Source organism: Mirounga angustirostris, unplaced genomic scaffold (genome assembly GCF_029215605.1).
Source record: "Mirounga angustirostris isolate CCGP_5_RB_7025 unplaced genomic scaffold, mMirAng1.0.hap1 SCAF_1, whole genome shotgun sequence".
Classification (NCBI taxonomy): Eukaryota; Metazoa; Chordata; class Mammalia; order Carnivora; family Phocidae; genus Mirounga; species Mirounga angustirostris.
This window is the reverse complement of record NW_026991709.1, coordinates 130,001,019-130,024,290: the sequence shown is the minus strand read 5'-3', so window position 1 is coordinate 130,024,290 and position 23,272 is coordinate 130,001,019. Positions and strand designations below refer to the sequence as shown.

General features: G+C 44.5%; 1 long non-coding RNA gene across 1 annotated transcript in view; it reads right to left on the bottom strand.

Moving 5' to 3' along the window:
* Nucleotides 1-6,463: 6,463 nt before the first annotated feature.
* Nucleotides 6,464-23,272, bottom strand: part of LOC123863844 (uncharacterized) — a 118,801-nt gene continuing 101,992 nt past the window's right edge. Inside the window, exons 4-5 of the long non-coding RNA XR_010410675.1 lie at nt 15,245-18,272; nt 6,464-14,358 (exon numbers count right to left, since the gene is read on the bottom strand). This is a non-coding gene — a long non-coding RNA (uncharacterized LOC123863844). The remainder of the gene's footprint in view (nt 14,359-15,244; nt 18,273-23,272) is intronic.

Sequence of the window (23,272 nt, the reverse complement as noted above, 5' to 3'; positions counted from 1 at the left end):
GTTGAGGAAAACATTGTGACCAGAAGCCTAGGAACCCAACCCCAGAAGTGATGGTTCAGTATTCGCTAATTCTGTATTCACGACAACTGCATAAAATGTGGCAACTACAAGTTCTTGTTATTGTGCAATAAACTGTACACTGAATTTATTCAGGTGGCAAAAAAAGAAAAGAAAAGAAAAACTACTAGTGGGGAGAGAAGAAGATAAGGAAGGTAAGGCAGTCTTTAAAGGGCTTGTCATCCAGGCAGTTACCTTGGTGGGTAACTAAAGCTTAATATCCTTGGGGAGTTCTGGTAGCCAAGGTACAACATGTACCTCAAAGTGATCCCAATTTGGGGGGGGAAGGAAGCTGGGGTATTTATACACCAGCTCCAATCAGTTGGAGACTGCTGGGAAGGAACAGTTGATGACCTGCTGGGGAGCAGACAGAGGGACTGGCTGCCAAAGAAAGTCCTCAGGGACACTGGCAATTGAAGTCCAGCCTGGGTTTCTACTACAGTGGGAGAGGGGGATCTGCTACAGACAGGATGACCAGGGCTGTAAACTTAGATGTCTCCAGAAGCCAGACAGGTAACAAAAGCAAGAGAGAGAAGTGAGGTGGGGCTGCAGGAGATAGCAAGTTCCTATCCCTGTTGGACAAGAACAGTGGTCACTCAGTATGGCCAATTTTTGCCATGCTGGAAAATAGGCCTGTCCTTGCCAAATCTTATTTTTCAAGAAAAGTGGGAGATTCCTATTTTTAAAAATGTGAAATCCCCAATTTGCAAAAGTTGGCAGTAGATTCAAAAATTTTAAAATACACCATTAAGGCCAAAGAAAACACGTTGGCAGGCCAACTTCAGCCCACAGACTGCCAGTTTGCAACCTCTCTGATGGGAGATGTGTGAAGCTCCACCTGTTGGGTATGAGCCCAGGAAAATGTATCTTTATCTCCTGTGCAATCTAAGGCATTCTGGGAGAAGCAAGAGATGCTGAGAAGCCTGCGCTGACACGTGCGTGGCGAGGCACCTCTGTGTCTGTCTAGTGAGCTCATCTCTCTCTCTTGCCTCAAGATTTATTCGGTGTCCAAGGACCACCATTTGTCATGGCTAGTGGAGTTCTCCGTGATTTCTTGTCACTGTTCTGGCATTTTTCTTCTCATGATTCTTTGACTCATAGTGACCCATAGGGCTTCTGTAGCCAATAAGGACTATTTTTTTTTTTCCGGCTGAGTCCAAGAGGGCTTGGCTGTTCTGGCCTGTGACCTCATTGTTTATCATCATGTTTTAAAGCTTCTGCCTCCCTTTCGTAGACCGGATCAGAGCTGGAGACAACACGGTAGATGTGTGAAATAAACTCCAGCCAGTGTTACTATAATCTTGAACACCCAAACAATGGGTCACGTGTCTACAGCTCGTGACTTTTCAGCAGCTTGGCTGACCCTGAGCTCTTCCGCTTTTAATCGTCATTTGAGATGTGAAGGCATTGGAAATAGCTAATCTGTGAACATTTACAGTGTAAAATCCAAACGGATAGGGAAGAGATGAATTGATGAGCAGCCCAGTCTTAGCCCCCAGGGAAAGACTAGAAAATACACAAAGTCTGACATGCAAAGGTCTGACATGATCTAGATGCTGCCAGTTTGGCATCCAACTCTCCCTACACCGTGCAGCACCTGGAAGGGGGAGGGCGGGGTGCTGTAGGACATTCAGGTGTAGGAAGACAATGAGGACAATGGTCCCCAAGATGGGGGACTGGGATTTACTCCCTGGATGTTCTTTGTACGGTGTCTCAGTTTGCTAGAGTGGGACTGTCTCTAAAGGAGGCTTTTGAAAATCTTGTGTGATCTCTTTCTAAACGAGATGATCCCTGAGAGAAAGTGTGTAGGGTAGAGATGACTCTTGACAACAGTGGTTTGCTAAGAAGCAAGAGTGGGACAGGCAGAAATGTAGGCCTTCCCTGACTTTAGAGAGGAGGTGGGGCTGGGTTCCCGAACAGAGAACTCTCATGGCTAGGTGGAGCCTTTCAGTAGGCCTCGTGTTCGGAAGGCTATGTATCCAGACAGTTTGGGGTATGGACCCCCCTGCAGGCACTTCTGCAATTCTTGAAAGAAGTACATTGTCATGAATGCACCTTGGATGTACTGAGTAAGTTGGAGGTAAGTCTGGAGGAAATTTCTGAGAGATTGTCTTAGAGGCTAGAATTGAAGTTTATGCACCTGATTCTGGGTTGGTCACAGGTGTGGTGGACATTGGATCCCAGTCCAAATTCTGCAACTCATTCTGTGTGTAATACTGGAAATATTTCTATATATTCACAGAAGGAAAGGGCTGGATATGATGTTCCCCAGAGATTTTTCACCACTAATGTTCTATAATGGAAACTGGACCTGCATTATAAAATGGAGATTTTGGTTGTGCCATTTATACAGAACCTCTGAATAGTCATGCAGTTGGAGGAAAGTGAATAAATCTTAAACATTCCACATAGCCTCCCTGCTTTCTGAACAAGAGTTCTTGGGATAACCAAATTCCTAGCATCTGCAAATATAACCCCATGGAGAACCAAGTCATCAGCCACAAAGAATCATAACTTCAGGCACAAGACTACCCTGCATTCCCATTAAAAAATGCCCATGCTCTTGGCTCAAAATATTGATTTACATTTTAAATTATATTTGCATATGGATTTCAGAAGACCCCCCCCCCCAACAGCTCTGTAAATAAATCAGATAAATTAATTAGGAGAACTGACTGTGGTAGCGCTCCCGATCCAGCAGTGAAATCACTCACAGAGTGCAGAGCTGAGCTTATAAACCAATCAAGATAATTGTGTCCTTGATTGGGGAAGAGAAGTGTGCAGTTGAAAGCAATCATCTGCTCCTCACTGGGACTCTTTTTTTTTTTTTTATCCTTATGTTAATCCCCATACATTACATCATTAGTTTTAGATGAAGTGTTCCATGATTCATTGTTTGTGCACAACACCCAGTGCTCCATGCAGAATGTGCCCTCCTCAATACCCACCACCAGGCTAACCCTTCCTCCCACCCCCCTCCCCTCCAGAACCCTGTTTGTTTTTCAGAGTCCATCGTCTCTCATGGTTCGTCTACCCCTCCGATTTCCCCTGCTTCATTCTTCCCCTCCCGCTACCTTCTTCTTCTTTTTTTTTTCTTAACATATATTGCATTATTTGTTTCAGAGGTACAGATCTGAGATTCAACAGTCTTGCACAATTCACAGCGCTTACCAGAGCACATACCCTCCCCAGTGTCTATCACCCAGTCTCCCCATCCCTCCCACCCCACCCCCCACTCCAACAACACTCAGTTTGTTTCCTGCGATTAAGAATTCCTCATATCATCCTCACTGGGACTCTTAGAGAGACCAGAAGACAATGTCAGAGAAAGGCCAAAAGGCATTTCTTGGGTTGGGTATTCGGGCATTAGTACTTTTCTGTATGAGTCATGGGGGGGAAAGCATGAATCTTGAAAAGGTAGCTTTGGATTGAAAATTGGAAGCCTTGCATCATAAAAAGCAGCATGATCTGCTTCGTAGAGTCTGTCCAATATTTTTTATGCTCTGCCTCTTCCTAAAAATAACAATTACCATCTGCATTTTATTTATTTATACTTCAGGCCTTTCTTCGGAAAGGATTTATGGCAGCTTGTGGGTACATTCAATTTAATAGGACAGAATAAATAGCTAAGGACTCTAGGTCAAAGGGAAAGTCAGCTTAAGGAGTAAGATGAAAACAGAAGTAAAGTTAGCACATGAAGCGTAGACCATGCAGTCTGTGCAATTGCTAAAAGTGAGCCACTCTGATCTTCCTAGCAGCCAGTGTAAAGAAGGAAATATGATTCGTCCTCAGATTCACAGTATTCATAGAATAAGAATATTCTGCCTGGACAATCAATAGATTCTCCTGGTCATTGTCCATGAAACCTAGGGTTCAGGCTTTTAATCTTTATTTTATTTTTTCAGGGTTTTAATCTTTAAATGGCAAGTACCTAGAGAGAAAATGTCTATATTGGTCAGTTAAAAGCAATGCTAAGTGCTTTGACAATCAAGAAAATATAATATAAGGGTTATATTCTTTTTGGTTTGAAAAAAAATTGTTCACACCAGGACTTATGCCTGTGTGGAGATCCACTCCACACTTGCGGGGAGGTGGGCTGGAAGAGACTGTGGATAGAAGCACACTGTTTTTTGGACATAGGGGCATTCAAGTGCCAGTGTTCTAGGTCCTAGGGCAGTGGATCTCAACCCTGGCTGCACATCAGAATGACTGAGAGCTTTGAACAACATTGAAACCCAGTCCCCCAGGGGATCCTCATGTATAGTCAGAGATGAGGACCAATGCCCAGGGCATGAATGGGGCTGTTTCAGGTGGGAAAAACCCAGGGTAGCTACTACGAATCACCAATCATAGCCATAGTTAGTAAGATGCCCCTGCTATATCTGACTGTGAGTGATGGAAGATCCTGGTGAACAATGAGAAAAAATGTACCTGGAGATGGTAAAGGAGTTGACCTATTGCATCAAATTGTTGGAACTTAGCCAGCTAGTCTTGGAGGATGCCTGCCCACAAGAAGGAATTAAGCCCTTTCAGAATGGGGCTTCCTCCTGTGACTTTAGTTTGTAGAGTGACTAACCATCTCAGTTCTCCCAGGCTTACCAGACCATGGGGCTTTCATTGCTCAAACTGGGAAATCCCAGCAAACTGGGATGAGTTGGTCATTCTGTTAGTCTGACATCTTCTCAAGACAGGATCAAAGAGTAAAAAGGGGTGACTTGGCCAAAGAGGAAGAGTCAGGCCTGAGACACTTGCGACTCGTTCTGAGGCAGAGCAGGTTTTGGCTCTCTGTGGATGTTTATCTGGTCAGCTGTGGCCTCCTTTCTAGAAGGGCTGCCAATGGCAGGGTTCTCTGCCTTCACCTCTGTCCCTATATCCCTGAGACATCTCTGTGTCCTCTCCAGATTCCAGCAGGGGTCCTGGGCCCTGGAACCTTTGGGGTCTTGAGAAAGTGGAACTCCGCTAAACCTTGAGATCTGTACTTTGGACCTGTAGGATCATGGCTCACCTCCAAAGTCAGGTCACAGGACTTCAAGACTCACTGCATTTTGCCTGAAAGCTTTGTCCTTGAAAATTAGGTGGGCAGTCCCTGGGTTACAGACACGCAGATAAAGCAGGATCCCCACAGGTAAATGGTGACCTGTTACCAGGGTTGGTTTCACAGACATTCACAAAGGGCCTATGATCAGAAGAGCCCATGTTTGGTTTAATGGTTTATTGTCACCATTTTGAAATCTTTAATAAATTTTGAGCAAAGCATCCCACATTTTCATTTTACACTGGGCCCTACAAATTATGTAGCCCAAAGGCTTCCCCACCCCAGCCCAAAGGCTTCATTCTAACCCAATAAATTACCTTCTGCTACCTTTGCCAGGGGTGCCATCATGAAAAAAACTGACAATAAAATGGGGAGACTTTATCTCAGGAACTCACAAGCCTGGCCAACTCCTGAGACTGTGTTATAGCACATCATTATAAAGCTCTTCCAGATACCATATATGTAAATAACCTCAGATGCATAGATAATAATAAAATGTAGTAAAATACTTAGGAAATGATAGATTTTGAGTATCCCTTACCTTTTCTTTTAATATACTTCACTCAAGTATAAATTTACATAATTTAATTTTTAATAATGAGTATGTTCAATAACCAGCTAGGAAGATTCCTGAAATTTAACAACTGGCTGTGTTTAGCTAGCACTTCTGGAACTGGGCTCAGTGATTAACAGTGCTATGATCAATTAACAGTGTCTCTTAAGGACACAGAAGGGAAGATAGGTGGCACACATTTTCTAGAATGCCAGTGACTTTATGAAAACAACTTTTGTTTTTTTCATTGCAAAGAGCCTGGAAAGGAAACGGCACATTTCTCCCTGGGAAGGGACATGTAGATCTTGCCCCTGGTTTACAATGCTTCTTTAGTTCTATCTGATTGCCTCTCATTGGCATTGTCAACGTTCTGGAAAGAAAGGAGTGGAAATAACCTGGGGACGAATTTCTCATTTTTGTCGCAAGTTGCTAACAACTCCAGAAAAGTGAACTACTGAAATGTGGGCATAAATAGTTTGCAGATTCTTTTGTTTGAGTAGAGAGAGTGTTTAAGGTCTGAATCTCACAGTTTAATATCTCATCAAAACTTTCTGCACCAACTTTCCCATTTCCTTTTTTTTTTTTTTCCTGGTGGTATTTGCCTACAGACGAGCAAATCTAGAATCACCCTGGTTCTTGGAGGGACCAGGCAACAGCCGCCTCAGTAGAAGCATGAAGGAGTTAATGTGACTTCCACAGTGTCAAAAGTGTCTTAATGAGCTGTTAGTGTTTGGTACAAATTGCCTCAGTGGCTATGAGGACTTCCAGATACTACTTTTGGAGTTGAAAAAGGCTCCCCAAGTCCAGAGCCCAGGCTCGATTCCCCCCACCTGTTGCTGTATCTGTGGTTACTGCAAGGATCTGCCCATAGTGGGTGTTTGATAAACCTTCATCCCGAGTTGATCAGTCGGAGGGTGTTAGCTACAGCGAAGAGATAACCATTCTTACCAACAGACTTTTTTATTTATTTCTTTATTGAGTTATAATTTACATGTAATAAAATACACATATCTTAAGTGAACAGCTCAATACTTTTTTGTATATACATTTGTAAATATCCATGTGACCACCACCCTATCAAGATGTAGAATGTTTCTTTCACCCTAGAAAGTTCTCTTGTATCCTTTTCCAGTCAATGCCAGCTTCCCCAGAGGCAACCACTATTTCCATCTCGTCTTAAGGTTGCCGTAATAAAATATCATATAGGTTAGGTGGCTAGGACAACAAAAATTTATTTTCTCATGATCTGGAGCCTAGAGGTCCAAGATCAAGGTTCCGACCAATTCAGTTCCTGTTGAGAGCCCTCTTACTGGTTTGTGATGGCTACCTTCCCAGTTGTCCTCACATGACCTCTTCTTCGTATGCAAATGAGCCCTCTGGTCTCCCTTCTAGAAAGACACAAATCATATTGTATCAGGGCCTCTCCATTATGGTCTCATCTAATCTCGATTTCTTTCCTAGAGGCCCCATCTCCAAATACAGTCACACTGGGGATTAAGGCTTCAACACAGGAATTTGGGAGGCACGCAAAATTCAGTCCATAATAGACCTCTATCACAGATTAGCATTGCTGGTCTGAGAGCTTCATATACATGGGATCATAGTATATGCTCTTTTGGGTGTGCTTCTTTTGCTCAGTGTAATGCTTTTGAGATTCATCCAGGTTGTTGCATGTGTCAGTGGTTCATTCCTTTAGGAATGAACCTAAGTATTTGGGAATACTGAGAAGTATTTTGTTGTACAAATAAGCCATAATTTGTATCCACTCTATTGATGAACATTTGAGTTGTTTCCAGTTTGCCAAGAGATGTATTTTTTTAAGATTTATTTATTTATTTTAGAGACACAGAGAGAGAGAGTGGGAGGAGGGGCAGAGGGAGAGGGAGAGAATCCTCAAGCAGACTCCCCACTGAGAGTAGAACCTGACGTGGGGCTGGATCCCAGAACCCTGAGATCATGACCTGAACCAAAAGTAAGAGTGGAACATTTGATCAACTGAGCCACCCAGGTGCCCTGAGATATTTATTCTTTGTAGGTCATTATGTTAGCTCCTGGGCTATAAAGGAATGTAAAATATGTCCCCGCCCATCAGAAGCTTATCCGTGGGGGTCTGTGCTTGAAAAATAGCTAAGACTAAACCAATGTATCAAACAAAATATGACTCTGACTCAATGAATAGAGACTGGGCAAGGAATCAGGAGGAGGGAGTTTTGAAAGGAACATCAGTAAAGTCTGTTTGTAAATACATGCACTTAGAAGATGAGCCAGCTTAAAATCATCAGCTGCCAGAGAACCAAAAGCAACTTCAGATGAGGTTAGAGCAGGCAGATAGTTGGGCCTGTTGCATGGGTACCTCTGGGAGGCCTCCCAAATGCCTCATGGCCTGTGTCCTGGGCCAAAGAGCTTAATGAAATGGCAGCAGGGTGTAAACATTCCCCTTAGAACATATCTGGCTCCTGTTTTGTTTTTGTGGTTTTCTCCAAGAGGGCGGGGAGGGAAAGGCCTGTCTTCAGAAGGACAGCTAGTTGCCACATCCACCATCAGGAAGGGCTCTCTGTGGCCAGGCATAGATGTTCCAAGTGGTGGAAGGCAGGGTGGGCAAAGGGGATATTGGTCCTGGGTCCCAATTTGGGGTCTAGAGGGTGCATATTCAGCAGCTCTGCCCCAAGGGTGGAGTTGGGTGAGTTGGGTAGAGTTTGGGGCACCAAGAACAGTGCCATAAGGGTAGATATGGGGCTGGAACATGACAGCCCCCTAAGGGGACCTGAGAGTCAGTGGGCAGTGCTTATTAACATCCCTGTCCAGGAGGCTGAAGGTTGAGGTCTCGTATGTGTTTTCATAAACCTTTGGAAGCTCATCTCTTCAAATCTTACCTCACCAAGCTCTATCTACTTCTTAGGGCTTTGCCTTTCCTTGCTCTGGTCACATAGCATGATTGAGTTGAAAGCGACCTTGGAGCTCCTAAGCATTCAGAGGTGAAGGAGTGATAGAATGGGCAAGTTTGGGGAGACTTCGGAGAGTTTTTCGATGAAATCTCTGAACCATAGTTTCACGATCATGTCGGCGATAATGACATCAATAAGATCACATAATATTAATGTTCTGCTTGCTTGGGTTTTAAATTTTCTTTTTAATGTTTTTTTTTTCATTGAAAGGACAAAAACCATCTTAAATAAAATTTGGGGAAAAATGAGAAATCTTCCTGATAGTACTTCCGTATAGATATCTTCATGTTTGTCTTAACTTCCAGGTTATATTGCAAATATTGTATTCGCACATGCTCACCTCAGCATTTTCCGAGTTGCTGCAATAGTCTCGACAATGATGATACTTACTAGCTGCACAGTATTTAATGTTGATGTACCATATTTTCCTATTATCCGTTGCCGGACATCTTAGAGTCCAGATTTTGCTATTATCTGTAACTCTGCAACTGAGTAATTCCTTAAAAAAATTTTTTTACCCATAGGTGCCACTTACCACAACCCTGAGGGAGGCCCAGGGTGTCATCAGTGACAAAGAACAGAAAGATGAAGAGGACTCATGACTTAAAACTGTGTTGTTGTGGGTCCAAAGAGAACCAAAAATGGAGGTGCGGTGGGGGGAACTGCCCAAAGCATAATGTTTCAAATGCTAAAAAAGCATAATTCTCACACAAATACATTATGAGTACATGCCAAAGTTTTATTTTAACTCATTAGTAAGAGAACCAGGTGTACAAGATGTACAAGATGACTCATATATGGTAGTAAAAGAAAAAATGTGGAAGGAGTGGGGCGCCTGGATGGCTCAGTTTCTTGAGCATCCCGCTCTTGGTTTCTTGAGCTGGGGTTGTTGTCTCAGGGTCCTGGGATCAAGCCTCGTGTCATGCTCCGTACTCAGTGGGGAGTCTGTTTGAGATTCTCTCTCTCCCTCTCCCTCTGCCCCCTCCCCCCGCTCTCTCTCTTTCTCTGTCTCAAATAAATAAATAAATCTTTTCAAAAATGTGGAATAAGTTCACTAAGTTATATGCAACACTAATTCTTTTTCTTCAAGGCCATAAAACTCTAACCTTTAAAGTTAGAGTTTCTCGCAAACAGAAGTCATTTTGATCTCTACAGGAAAAAACCCATTTGTACCACTATTGGATAAACACCCTTTGTATCTTAATGATTCTCAACGAACTAATAGCTAATCTTGGAGAATCCTACCATGTTGGATCAAGAGTAAATAGTAAGTTAAACAAAGTTACGTTCTGCTAGAAAGTCAAGTGACCCCGAGGCAGGCTTGACCACAAGGGTCATGCGTCTATTTTGCTTTATTTCTGACTTTGGGATATTGTTTTTCTTGAAGAGAGAAGTGACCAGAGAGGAGACTCCCCTCTAGGTATTTCAGTGCAGGGCGGTAAGCTGGGTTGTTTTGGGGGCTTGAAGCCTTGAGCACAAGAAAGGGAGCTTTGAATACTGAATGCCCTGCCATTGGGGATGGACAGAGAGGGAGGGCCCCCCCCACCCCCAGCACATGAGAGGAGCAGGAGTGGGGCCCTGGGATCTGGTGAGAGGCCCAGACTGCCCCTAACTCCCGAGGATTCTTGGAAGGCTGCCTGGGAGGGACCTTAAAAGCTCAGGTGGAACATGTTCATTTTTTTTTTTTAAGTTAGATTCAATCAGCCAACACAGAGTACCTCCTTAGTGTCAGATGTAGTGTTCAATAATTCATCAGTTCGGGCGCCTGGGTGGCTCAGTTGGTTAAGCGACTGCCTTCGGCTCAGGTCATGATCCTGGAGTCCTGGGATCGAGTCCCACATCGGGCTCCCTGCTCAGCAGGGAGTCTGCTTCTCCCTCTGACCCTCCCCCTCTCATGCTCTCTCTATCTCATTCTCTCTCTCAAATAAATAAATAAAATCTTTTAAAAAAAATAATTCATCAGTTGCGTATAACATTTTACAAAGCTGAGTGATCCTTTCCTTACAGGGTGGAGTTCCACCGTGGTGCTTTCGTGCCATGAAGAGTATTGTTCACTTTCACCACTGCCACTTTCTCACCCAAACATCACTTAGCACCCCGAACCTAGAGCCTAAAAGCTTGGCTGTGCCTCTGGCTCTTTCCTTTCCCTTCCAGGCCCTGGCCCACGATCATCTCGTTGCCCCTTCCTGCAGTTCCAGAGCAGAACCCGGCTCTGGGCAGCAGAGCAGTGCGGGGAGCTTCTGATTAAGGAAGAGAAGGCCAGTCCCCGCATTTCCAGGACTTTCTGGTTATAAAAAATGGAAAGCCCCAGGACCCCCCTCAGTCCAGGCAAACCAGGACAGTGGGTCACCCTAAGTCCAGGCCCACTTGCCATCTGAGCAGCTATTGGACGCTGCTCTTCCCACCCCTGGTGGTTCTTTTAACTCTTTCCGCTCGGGTTTCCTAGACCTGATGCTCTCGTTGTAGCTCTCTTGAATACCCTCTCAATTCGTGAAGCTCAGGCCATAGGTCGGGACTCATAAAAGTGTCCTGTGTATTTCAGTCTGGAACAGAAATGGATACCAGTGTTGCATTTTTGTTTTCTAGCAAGGAGATATTTGTGGAAGCTTCTGAGAAGACAAATTGAACAGGAAGGGGTGTTTGCTTTCCTGGATCAGAAAAGAATCACACTGCTTTCTTTCAGTCACGGCACAGAGTGACAGAGTCACAAAAAGGAAAGGACAGAAAGAAAATGTTTTCTGGTGGAGATTTGTGAATAAAGGCTCCTGCGTGGAGACCCGGGATTGCAAGACAGAGATTGACAGTGGTTGACTGTGGTCCACTCTTGAAGGACACTTAACTTGCCATGCTTATTTACACCTGGGTGCTGTTTCCAGATGCTCTCTCTAGGCATTTATTCTGCTCAAGGGTCTTTAGAAAAACAGGTTAATCACTGGCCAAGGGAAGGGAGGAAAGGGAGACTGTGTCGGTGTGGAATGGTCCATGGCTGAACTCCTCTCAGGGATGAAGGCAAAAGCAGATCCCAGGATAAGGGGGCATCACGCACAGCTCTGAAAATAAAATGTTATTGGCTCAAGTCTGAAACTGTCACTTTCCACTGAGATGGAATATATTACTTAGAAAAGAGAAGCACCAAATATTATGCAGTCTGCCTTTGGGGAAAGAAAAAAAAAAAACCACCCACTTCTTATAAAAACACTTTTTTGGGATGAAGGATTTGATTTCAACTGATGAGTCATCACTGTGTTTTTTTACCACTTCGCCAAAAAATGAGGTTTTTAAAAAAGCATTCCTTGAAGCAAATTCTTCCATTGCTTGGGTTTCCCTCATCTGAGAGAAAAGGCATTCTAAGCACTTAGATCCGCAGTGCCAGAAGTTGTCCCAATTAGCAGGAAAGATGTAGTGGGACAAGATTCATAACTACCAAGTTCCAGAGTCATCATGAACAAGCAGCCACAAGGTAATAATTATGATTTAGAAAAAATAAATGATCACAAAACAAATTTTAAAACACAAAATTTCAATGAGTAAAGAGTATGTTTTAAAATGACACAATGAACATCAGAGAGGCAAAAGAATTTAAGAGAGCTTGGAGAGCATAGTAGTAGAGGTAACCTGTCTTGGCTTACCAAGGCCAGTTTTATTCATGCTTGAAAAGCACCCACTTTTGCTCTCAAAATGTCTTGCTTTGGACAGTGAGTTATATGGTCACTCTAGGTGTAGTGGATCTAAAACATGTCTACAGACTCATTGACACTCTCACCATCAAGAAGGCTGTATCCGGGATGCCTGGGTGGCTCAGTCAGCCAAGCATCAGCTTTTGGCTCAGGTCACGATCCCAGGGCCCTGGGGTCGAGTCCCGCATCGGGTTCATTGCTCAGCGGGGAGCCTGCTTTTCCCTCTGCCTGATGCTCCCCCTCCTTTTGCTCTCTCTCTCTGACAAATAAATAAAATCTTAAAAAAAAAAAAAGAGTCTACATTCCCTCCCCTTGAAAATGGGTCAGCTTTTGTAACTGCCTGGATAAGTGGGGTGTGATATGATAGGACTTCTATCCTGCTCTCTATCAGGACACACACTCTAGAAACCCAGCCGCCATATTGCGGGAAAGCCCAGGCCACACAGAGAAGCCACACGTATGTGTCCCATCGGATAGCTGTGGCTGAGGTCCCAGCAGATAGCCATCATGAGCGTTCAGACAGCTGAGTGCCTTTTCCTTCAAATGATTCCAGCACCTATCTCTTGAGCCACCCCAGCCAATGCCAACTAGAGCAGGGGTGAGCTCTCCCCTTTGAGTGCTCATCAACATGATGCACTATATTGTCATTGTTTTAAGACTAGGCTTTGGGATGGTTTGTTATGCAGCAATAGATAATCAGAACACCACTGTATTTTTATTTCTTAGAACTCTCCCAATTGTGATATATAAATATTTTTTAAATGATTTGCTAAATGTCTGTTTGTCTTCCTAAATTGCAAACTCCATGAGAGCCAGGACCCTGAGTGCCTTGTCCACTGTTGTATTTCCAGCACGTGACAGTGGCTGATCATACAACAGGGGCTCTTATATATGTTTATGGAACGAGTCGTGTATACAAATGCCTGAAAAGTACATGGGAATGCCAAAAAGATGGAAATGAAAATCAAAACAGTCCCTGAGGATCTAAAACAATTATTTTGCTTATTAGAAAAGTGAGGAAGGATATATTGCTCATACAAGACATCTGAGGAGCCTTGCTGCCATTTTGCAGTCTTGCATTTATCAACCATCCATCCACACTTGGGTGCACACTAACATGCTATCTCAACAAAAGCCTTTTGTAATCTTTTGACACCTTTAAGAGTTGGGTTCAGGGTAGATTCTTGGTTTACCCAATTTCATTAATGTGTTTATACAAGATTTAGCTGTACCCACATACCAAAACAAGTATCACCTCTCATGGGTGGGAAGGTGTGTGTCAGACTCTACTCCACAGAAGAGAGTTTGTTTGAAGGTGGGTGTATTCAAACTGGCAAAGTAGGAGACTCAAGGAGTTGACAAGTGTTATTGCAAAATACTTAGCTATTAATTTTGAGAACATGTGGAAGACTGAGGTCCCAGAGGCAGGGAAGATTACAACAGTGTCCATCTTTTCAAAAAAAAAAATAACATCTCAAGAAAAAAGAGGGGTGCCTGGGTGGCTCAGTCCATTAAGTGTCTGCTTTCAGCTCAGGTCATGATCCTAGGGTCCTGGGATCGAGTCCCACATGGGGCTCCTTGCTCAGCGGGGAGCCTGCTTCTCCCTCTGCCTGCAGCTCCCCCTGTGTGTGCTCTCTCTCTGACAAATAAATAAGTAAAAAAAGAAGAAGAAAAAAAGAAAAAGGAAAAAAAAGAAAGGAGAAAAACAGAACAAAACACCAATTTATCAATTTGTGAACGCCAGGCAGAACTCGAGGTCCTGAGCAACCAGCTTGGCTAGAAGAAGATGGATTTGGAGCCAGGACCAGCCAGTTGTCTCCAAGGGGAGTGACAGGCTGTGTAAACAATGGCAGAGTCTGAATGACTGTATTTGGGCTTCTCGGGTGTTGTCTGCCGGTGAACAAATCAAATACCTCTTCAAAGCGCTGGGCCTGAGAAGAGTTGGTGAAGATCTCCTACTCCCGGGGGAGAGATAGACAGCCTTGCGAATTGGAAGCACTCAAATGTCACGTAACTTGCACTGGTCATCCTTCTGTGTATACCTCGTCCATCCTCTGGCTCAGTGTCTCCAGGGGCTGCATCTCCGGTCTCCTTTGAGATGGGAGAAGGGTAGATGTTAAATACCCAAGATGGGAAAGGGGTCCTCGTCCACTGGTATTAGCTGGTGATGCACACACCCCCTTCTTTTTAAACCCAGTGTTCTATCTGTCCCACTCATAGTGCTATGGACTGAATGTTTGTGCCTGATTCCCAATTCATATGTCGAAATCCTAACCCCAGTGTGATGGTATTTGGAGGTGGGGCCTTTGGATGTAATTAGGATTCCTTATAAAAGGGACCCCAGGGGCGCCTGGGTGGCTCAGTTGGTTAAGCGACTGCCTTCTGCTCGGGTCGTGATCCTGGAGTCCCGGGATCGAGTCCCGCATCGGGCTCTCTGCTCAGCAAGGGGTCTGCTTCTCCCTCTGACCCTCTTCCCTCTCGTGCTCTCTGTCTCTCATTCTCTCTCTCTCAAATAAATAAATAAAATCTTTAAAAAAAAATAAAAAATAAAAAAATAAAAGGGACCCCAGATTCACTCTTGCCCTCTTTCTACCATGTGGAAATACAACAAGAAAACCACAGTCCACAACCCCAGAAGAGGGCTCTCACTGGGACCTGACCATACTGGACTGATCTCTGACTTCTTGCTTCCAAAACCGTGAGAAATAAATTTCTGTTGTTTATAAGCCCCTCCGTTTATGGTTATTTTGTTATAGCAGCCTGAGCTAAGACATCTACCAAACCTCTGTCCTTTCTAAACTCATTGTGTTCTCTCTGCCCTCTGTAAGTTTGCCTTGAAATGCCCTACCATTTCCCCCTCCCGTATACTTCTTACAGTTAACTTTACTGCTCTCCTCTTTCAAGTGTCAGTTCAGGTATTGTAGTAGAGACCACCTGCACCCCACCAAGATCCCTGTTAGCTGGCAAGTATACTCACCCCAGCTGCTCAAAACTACATCCTTCTCCAGAGATCACCAGCTGCCAGCAGGAGCTTCTCCCAGAATTATGTAAGATGTTAGGTCCTCTCCCCCTCGGGAGCAGCCTGTAGCCTGATAAGGAGCACAGAAGTCTGGCCTCTTTGACCCCATGAGGGGCAACTCTGGCGTGATTTATACTCCCTCCAGATATACCTTTGGGATCAGACTAAGGATAGACTACACGGCTGAATTCACATGTATGCGTACATCTATCAGGCTTCCCTCATTTCTTCACAGGTTTCTTCTGATCTCCTTCATTAAATCACTTGTCTAAGATTTCTCCTCTCAGACTTTCCTTCAAGGGAACCTAACCCAAGCAGAGTTGTCTCTTCTAGGAGACTTTCCCTAACCATTTCCCACTCAAACTGAATTAGGGACCTTCTTTTGGGCACACACCACTATGCAGAGCTTCTCACTGAGTATTGGAATCCTTGAAATACTTGTCAGTCTCCCCATTTGTCCACTTGAGAGCAGAAACCCTGACCCATTGATCTCTTCCTCCCTAGCTTCCAGGACACTGTTTGTCTGGCTTTTACTGGGGCTCAGGAAAAGTTTGATGAGTTGAATTCTTGGGGACATTTTTGAAAGAGAACGTGCTGGTGAAATTACAGAGGTAAATAGAGGAGGTTTATTTTGGTCTCCTACATTGGAAGAGGGTTCAGAAAAAAAAAAATCACAGAGGTGGTTATAGAAATAGGATATGGGCTGTGAGATATTGATTAGCACTATTGAAAATGGAATGTAATCTGGCAGGTGGGTCAGTGAATGATTATCAAGTCAGTTACTTACAAGGTACATTGGAAGGTTTCTTAAAAATGTCATACATGGACCCGACTTCAAACAACTTAAAATTCAGTTTGGGAAAGATTGGTTGTAAATATATGAAGAACCATTCCAGAGCAGAGCACGAACCAACTTCTAGCCCCAGTGAAGAACAGGAATAAATAGGTTTAAACCATGGTGAGAAATACGGGAAAATCTCTGAATCAACTTTCTGACCAGCAGGGCATTGGAGGTCTCGCCAACATTGACAAAGACTCTGTCTTTAACCAAATTTGAGTCAGGCTCCTCTGTGACCTCTTCTTGAGTAGACCTCAACCTCAGCCTAGGAAAACTGCAGACTTCCAGAACAAATTATTTGTCCACCTTTCACACTGAAAGACTTAAACAACACCAGCAAGTTTCTAACAGCTCAAGGGTGCATTCCTAGAATGATGGCCCCAGTCTCCTTAAATTCCTGCTTTGAGAAAGCTCAAAGCTGCCAAAAGAATTTACTGTTCGTTCTAAAACATGACTATAGGCTCCTGACCTCCATTTTCTTAGAAGCATTAGTTTAAAAACTTGCAACTGTAAATCTTTTTTCTGTCCTTTTGTGATGTGCCTTCCACAAGCCAGGGATGTTTTTCTCAAGGACCTGGAAGCCATCACTTTGAAATGTAACCATCAACCAGAAAGGTAGGACCCTGTCACCCAGTTTCTGTGGGACGGTAAGAGGCTGACTACAATAAGCAAGCACAGGTGGCCTATTCACATCAGTCTTCTTGCCCTGACCCCAACTTTTTAAAGTACTTTTCCTTTCAAGTACACCCCAGCACTTGAAAACCCTCCTGCCTTTCATTTCTGTGAAGTCAAACTGAGGTCTCTCCCCTACTGCAGTAGTACTGAATAAAATCGTGCTGCCTTCACTAGTGTTTGGCTGTTTCTCTTTGGCAGCACCCAAGGGAAGCTGTGACTTCAACATTAGTGGACAGCTCTGATGAGAAGAGCAATGGGGTTCTACTTCAGAGGTTTTGTCCTGTAGTGAAGTAAGAGGTAGACAAATTGACCTGTCAAGCCCCTCTCCTGACCAATTTGTCAGATCGTTAGTAAAATATCCTTTAGCAGCTCTGTGAGTTTAAGGAAAGGACGAGGCAATCAATTAGGTCCCCAAAGGAAATAGAAAAGTTGTCTCTCTAGTAATTAAGCATGAGACTGGTCCTGACCCCTGCTTCTCCATTGCTGGGTGACTTTAGATAGATTACAGAACCCCCCTCCCCCAGCCTCGGTTTCCTAATTCTATAAAAAGAAGGGGTTGCACTAGATGATGTTCAAGCTCCCTTCCCTAAATCCCTGAATTATCTGGAAGAATCCCTCCTGTTAATCACCCTTGATGGCTATGTTGAAATCCCTGTCATCTGTGTGTTGAGGTGGGGGAGGAGCCCTCTACTGTATGCCAAGGAAGAACTCTCACACCTCTTCTAGGGCCATATGTGGCCAGGATCCCCTGGGAAACCAAAAGCACACATGGTTGCCAGAGAGTCTAACTTTGTGACTCAGAAATTGCCATCTGCTAAACAGCTTTTAATTGAAGCTCCAAGAGACAGAAGCTGGCTGGAAAAATCTTGCAAGTTGATCCAATAGGATTATCTTCTCTAAAAGAGGTTTTTATATGTTTAATTAGTTGGAAGCCATTTTGCTACAGATGGATTATTCAGGTGTCAGTCCTTTTGGTGCCCTGCCCCCTCCCTCTGTGTTTGAGTCCCACAGATTCTTTACTTAGTAGCAGCCTCTGATTTTTTTCCACCCCGGAGACTGCACTGCCCATCCTCTGAGGCACCCAGTGTCACAGAAGCCTTTTCTCCACCACTCAGGATACAGGTGAGCTATTTCACCATGGATGGAGAAGGCAAATGCAATCAGTTCTCAATTTTTGGTAATCTGAGTCAGTTACATATACTCAGGAACCAAAAACTCATGGTCACGTTGATCTGCACTGAGTCATCAGGAAGGCATGAGCCTGAAAAACAACACTGACCAAAAGGAAACCCAGTCATTTCAGGGGCAGAGTGTTAACCCTTTGCAGTCAGGGTTAGACAGGGCTTTCAGCTTCATCTGCAGCTGGTGAGAGGTGGGTGAAGGAATAAGTACCCAGAGTCAGAGGCTTCTTCCAGTCTGGGATTTGGGCTGCTGCAGTTCCTTGTCTGTCCTCACGGCATGTAGTGTGAGCTTCTGCTATAACAAAATGGGTAGAATCAGGCAGTGGAGACAGGGCATCGGAACCAATGTCAGACGTGGCTGCACCAATGAAGATGCTGTTCAAAGTGCTTCTAGGTTTGCAACTGGGTAAAATACTCAATTTCAACACACAAGTAGGTAATATTTTCTTCATATAATGCTTTTATTATGGAACATTTCAAACATACAAAAGTAGAGAGAACATTTAAAGAATTTCCATATACCAATTGCCCAGTCAACAATTATCAACTCAAGGCTAATCTTGTTTCATCTATACCCCACCAATCTCCTCACGCCGCCTCACTCCCCATATAATGTCTTCACATTTCTTTTTTTTTTTTTTAAGATTTTATTTATTTATTTGAGACAGAGAGAATGAGAGACAGAGAACATGAGAGGGGGGAGGGTCAGAGGGAGAAGCAGACTCCCTGCCAAGCAGGGAGCCCGATGCGGGACTCGATCCCGGGACTCCAGGATCATGACCTGAGCCGAAGGCAGTCGTTTAACCAACTGAGCCACCCAGGCGCCCATGTCTTCACATTTCATAAGGAAACCAAAGCTATAAGCATAAATGAGGAGGAATAAATTGGGTCAGTTATTCTCAATGAGTGGGGAGAGGCAGAGGGTAGAGGGCATATATTACATTCTTTGGTGTGACGTGTGTGTTTTGGAAAAAGCAAGATCGATAATACACTGTTCTATAATTTTTATTTGAAACATGAAAAAACAATTGTTTTCATAATATAAATTACAGAAAGCAAAGTGAGACCAAAGTTTTCATGAGTCAGAGGGTGAGAATGACATCAAACCTCCCAGTCTGTGAGATTTTTATGTTTATCAGAAAGAGGTCATGAGTGAGAATAGGTCATGAAATATAGAATTAGAATCTGTCCAAGGTCCCTTTCCTCTTTTACCTCCCAGGATTTACTATCTTAACATCTGCTCTTTTATAGCATCTAGCACAGTTCTGTGTAACCAGGAGGCTTCACTAAATGCTTTGGAGAAGTGGCCTTTCCTAAAGTCATAGTTAAAATATGAACCAGTGGGAGATTTAGAGGAAATTGCTCATGCACAGTTTTCACACGGCATTTCCAAATTGGAAAAATAAGCAATCTCCAAATTGGAAAAAACTGCTTAAAAATAAGCAAACTCTGTAGTTTTAAAACTCTGTTCGCTGGAACCTTATGGCTGCAAGAGGGGATTGGCAAGAATTGACATGTCCCGATCAACCTTGGAAGAACTGAACTCTGTATTGCTTTTGTTTTATATTTGGGTTTTGCTATACGATTTCATCAACATTTCAAAAATGAGTTCTATTGCTAAAAAGCCAGTGATGATAGTCTCCTTCCACAGGGGAGAAGCTGGTGATGCAGAAAGGGAAATGTGACTTAGCCAAGTTCACACAGCAGCGTAGTGGAGTTGCTAGGACCAGAGCCTGGTATCCTGGGATCTATGGGCAGTTGACATGGTTGTTGGATTGGAAGCCACAGAGAAAAGGTGAAAACCCTTTGGAATGTAAGTGCTGTCCACACAAGTTCTCCTGCTCTTCCAACCCCGGGTCAGGCTCAGCAACTTTCCAGTGGTTTGTTCTGTAATTGTTACAATGAGGGAGAGGCCTTGTGGTCTAGGAAAACAAATGAATAGACAAACAAACAAAGAAAAAGCAGAATCAGACCTATAAATGCATAGAACAAATTGATGGTTGCCAGAGGCAGGAGGATGGGGGGATAAGCAAAATGGATGAAGGGGAGAAGGAGATACAGGCTTCCAGTTACGCAATGAATAAGTCACGAGAATGAAACGCACATCATAAGGAACACAGTCGATGATATTGTAATAGCGTGGGGGGACAGATGGCAGCTACACTTGTGGTGAGTACAGCATAATGTATAAACTTGTCAGATCACTATGTTGTACACCTGGAACTAATATAATATTGTGTCAACTATACTCAAATAAAGAATTTTAAAAAGAAACAAAGAAAAGAAAACGACCTAGATCACTGCTGTGCTGCTGGTCGAGGGACATGGTATGCTGTGCCCCTGAGCTCTCAGCCAGAAGCTCATCTTTGCTAAATGTTTCTCTCTCACTCAGCTAATTCCCCAGAAAGGAGACCGTGGACACACCACACCATTAAGGAGCAATAGAGGAACTTTGGATGGGATATTTGGGAGGATTCCTGCAGAGGAAGCCATTGCTCGGAAACATGGCAACATGATGAGAACACAGGCTGTGCTTTTCTCTGCTGAGCTAGAGAACCCTTGACTCGTGGCCCTCAGAGTACCTGCTCATTGAGCTAAGGCCGTGTCAGTGGTTGCAAAGAAATGGTCAGTAGACTGAGCACTACCCTCAGACATGTTTTGTTTAGCTTGCACGGTGTTTGAATATTTTTTTTTTAGTTAGTCACCAACTTAAATTGGGAGATTAAAAACTAGATTTCTGGGGGTGCCTGGGTGGCTTAGTCGGTTGAATGTCTGTGGTTTCAGCTCAGGTCATGGTCTCGGGGTCGTGGTGTCCAGGTTGTGAGATAGAAACCCGAATCAGGCTCTGCACTCAATGTGGAGTCTGTTTGTTCCTCTCCTCCCCCCTTGGCCCCTCCCCCACAAGCATGCACTCTCTCTCTCTTTCAAATAAATAAATAAACAAATAAAACCTTTTTTTGAAAAAACTAGATTTCTGGTGTCTCTTTAAAAAAAGGAAAAGAAAGAAAGATCTGGTAACAGTGGACAACACTGACAACACATCATTTTCAGTCAGCTGGGAACTGTAATGCATTCTTCTGTTTGCTTTAGTCCCCACCATTCCCTATTATCTGACACCCAGCTTGCTTCACTTGTTCAGTTTACCTCCTGGACCCTATAGCAATCTGGCTTGGTGACTCAATACTCTGACAAAGCGCTTCAAACAAAAATTCTTAAAGGTAGGATCAGAATACTCTTGGTGCTCGCCTGGGGTTCTACCCAAGAGATCCTGATTCCAGTGCACTAATAAGGCTCAGGATTTGCATTGTAAACTGGCAGCCCCTGGGTTCTGAGGCAGGTGATTTTATGTCATCGTTTAAGAAAAGCAACCATAAAATCAAGGTTCTCAATACTGGGTGCACATTTGAATCACCACTGGGAGATTATACAATATATCCAGCTTTTACCCCAAACTAAATCAATCAGAAAACACTAGAGGCATGGCCCAACATGGTTAATATTTCTTCATGCCTTTTTTTTTAATTCCCCCCAATACACAGAATTCCAAAGAAGAGTTCATTCAACTCCTTTAAACTTCTTATCTAAATGAACCAAATGTCAACATCTTGCCACATCCACGCCATCACATGTACTTCCCTTTAGCCAAACCATTCAAAAGTCGGCCAGAGACACTTGCTATTTGGCCCGTAAATGTGGCAACATGCCTCCTTTTATTTTATTTATTTATTTTTAAAGATTTTATTTATTTATTTGACAGAGAGACACAGCGAGAGAGGGAACACAGCAGGGGGAGGGGAGAGGGAGAAGCAGGCTTCCCGCGGAGCAGGGAGCCCGATGCGGGACTCGATCCCAGGACCCTGGGATCATGACCTGAGCCGAAGGCAGACGCTTAACGACTGAGCCACCCAGGCGCCCCAACATGCCTCCTTTTAGAAAGAGTATATTCTTTTACACAACCACACAGCGTCACCAAGCCTGAGAAGAATCACTGCTTCCTGGTGATTAGATTCAGGTCAGATATTTCCAGCAAGAACCTCACATAGGTGATTCTTTGTGATGTTCTGTAGCTCCCACCACATCACATCAGGAGGCAGAAAGGCAGTGGTTCACAAACTTTTGTGTGCACCTTGAGGGCTTGTTAAAACCCAGGCTGCTGGGCCCTACCCTTGTAGATTCTGATTGCAGAGGTCTGGGATGGGGCCCGAGCACTGGCACGTCTCACGAGGTCCCAGGTGATACTGATGCTGCCCGACCAGCCTCCCAACTTGGAGAACAAGGTCATCCCACCAACGCAGTAAGTACCGGTGATGATGACATGCAGGCAGCATCGAGAACCGCCGCTAGTCTGGCCCCTTAATACTCAGATACGGTCCCGAAGGGGGGAACTCGGGCCCCACCCCAGATCTACCAACCCAGAATCTGCATTTTAACTAAATCCGCAGTGATCCAGGGGCACGTTCAAGTCTGAGCAGTGCTACTCGGGAGCACCTGGGAGCTTCTCCCACACCTGGCGCCTGGCGGCTCTGCACCCGTGGCACCCGTGAGGGTGAGGTGGCGCCGGGTGTCTCCGGGAGCCAGCCGAGCCCAGGCTAGTGGGAGGGCTGTGGTTTCAAGGCCACAGGGAGGGAGTGGGGAGAAAAGACCACCTACCAGCTTCACTCTGCGCCCTTCTCCCACCCCCGCTTCAGCTTTGTCAAGTCATTTTGAAGAGCCCTCACCTGAGTTCCAGGGCACCTTGAATTTGGGTGCCTTATATTTCCTACTTCTCTGGCTTGCGGTCCTCACACATGGCCTCATTTAATCTTGGGATTTCTGCGCGCACAGCATTTTGCTAAGCCCTGAGGATACGCAGGTGACTAAAGCAAAGTCCCACTGTCAGGGAGCCTGCAGCCTGGTTTTCTGTTTCCCAGCTGGCCACCTGCATGGCCTTGGAAGGTCCCCACCTCAGCCTCAGAGTCCCCCTTCGGTGGCCTGTTGTTTCCGCCCACTCCTCAGCTCTGGACCTGCAGGGTTGGGTCGGACACGGAGCTCGTCTGACCTCTTTTTCTTTCCAGTTTAGGGGCGGGTGCTATTTGGGGCCATCTACCAGCTACTATCCAATAGTCATTCATCAAACAAGTATCGGGAACCCACTGTGCACTAGGCCTTGGATCCCATGAAGACACGGTTCCTGCCTTTCGATTACCCACATGGAAGAGGAGATGAGGCACTTATGGAGAAGGAAATAACACCAGGAAGAATGTGTTTGGAGACATTTGTGAGATTTCAGACTGGGGAGAAATCACTTCTCAA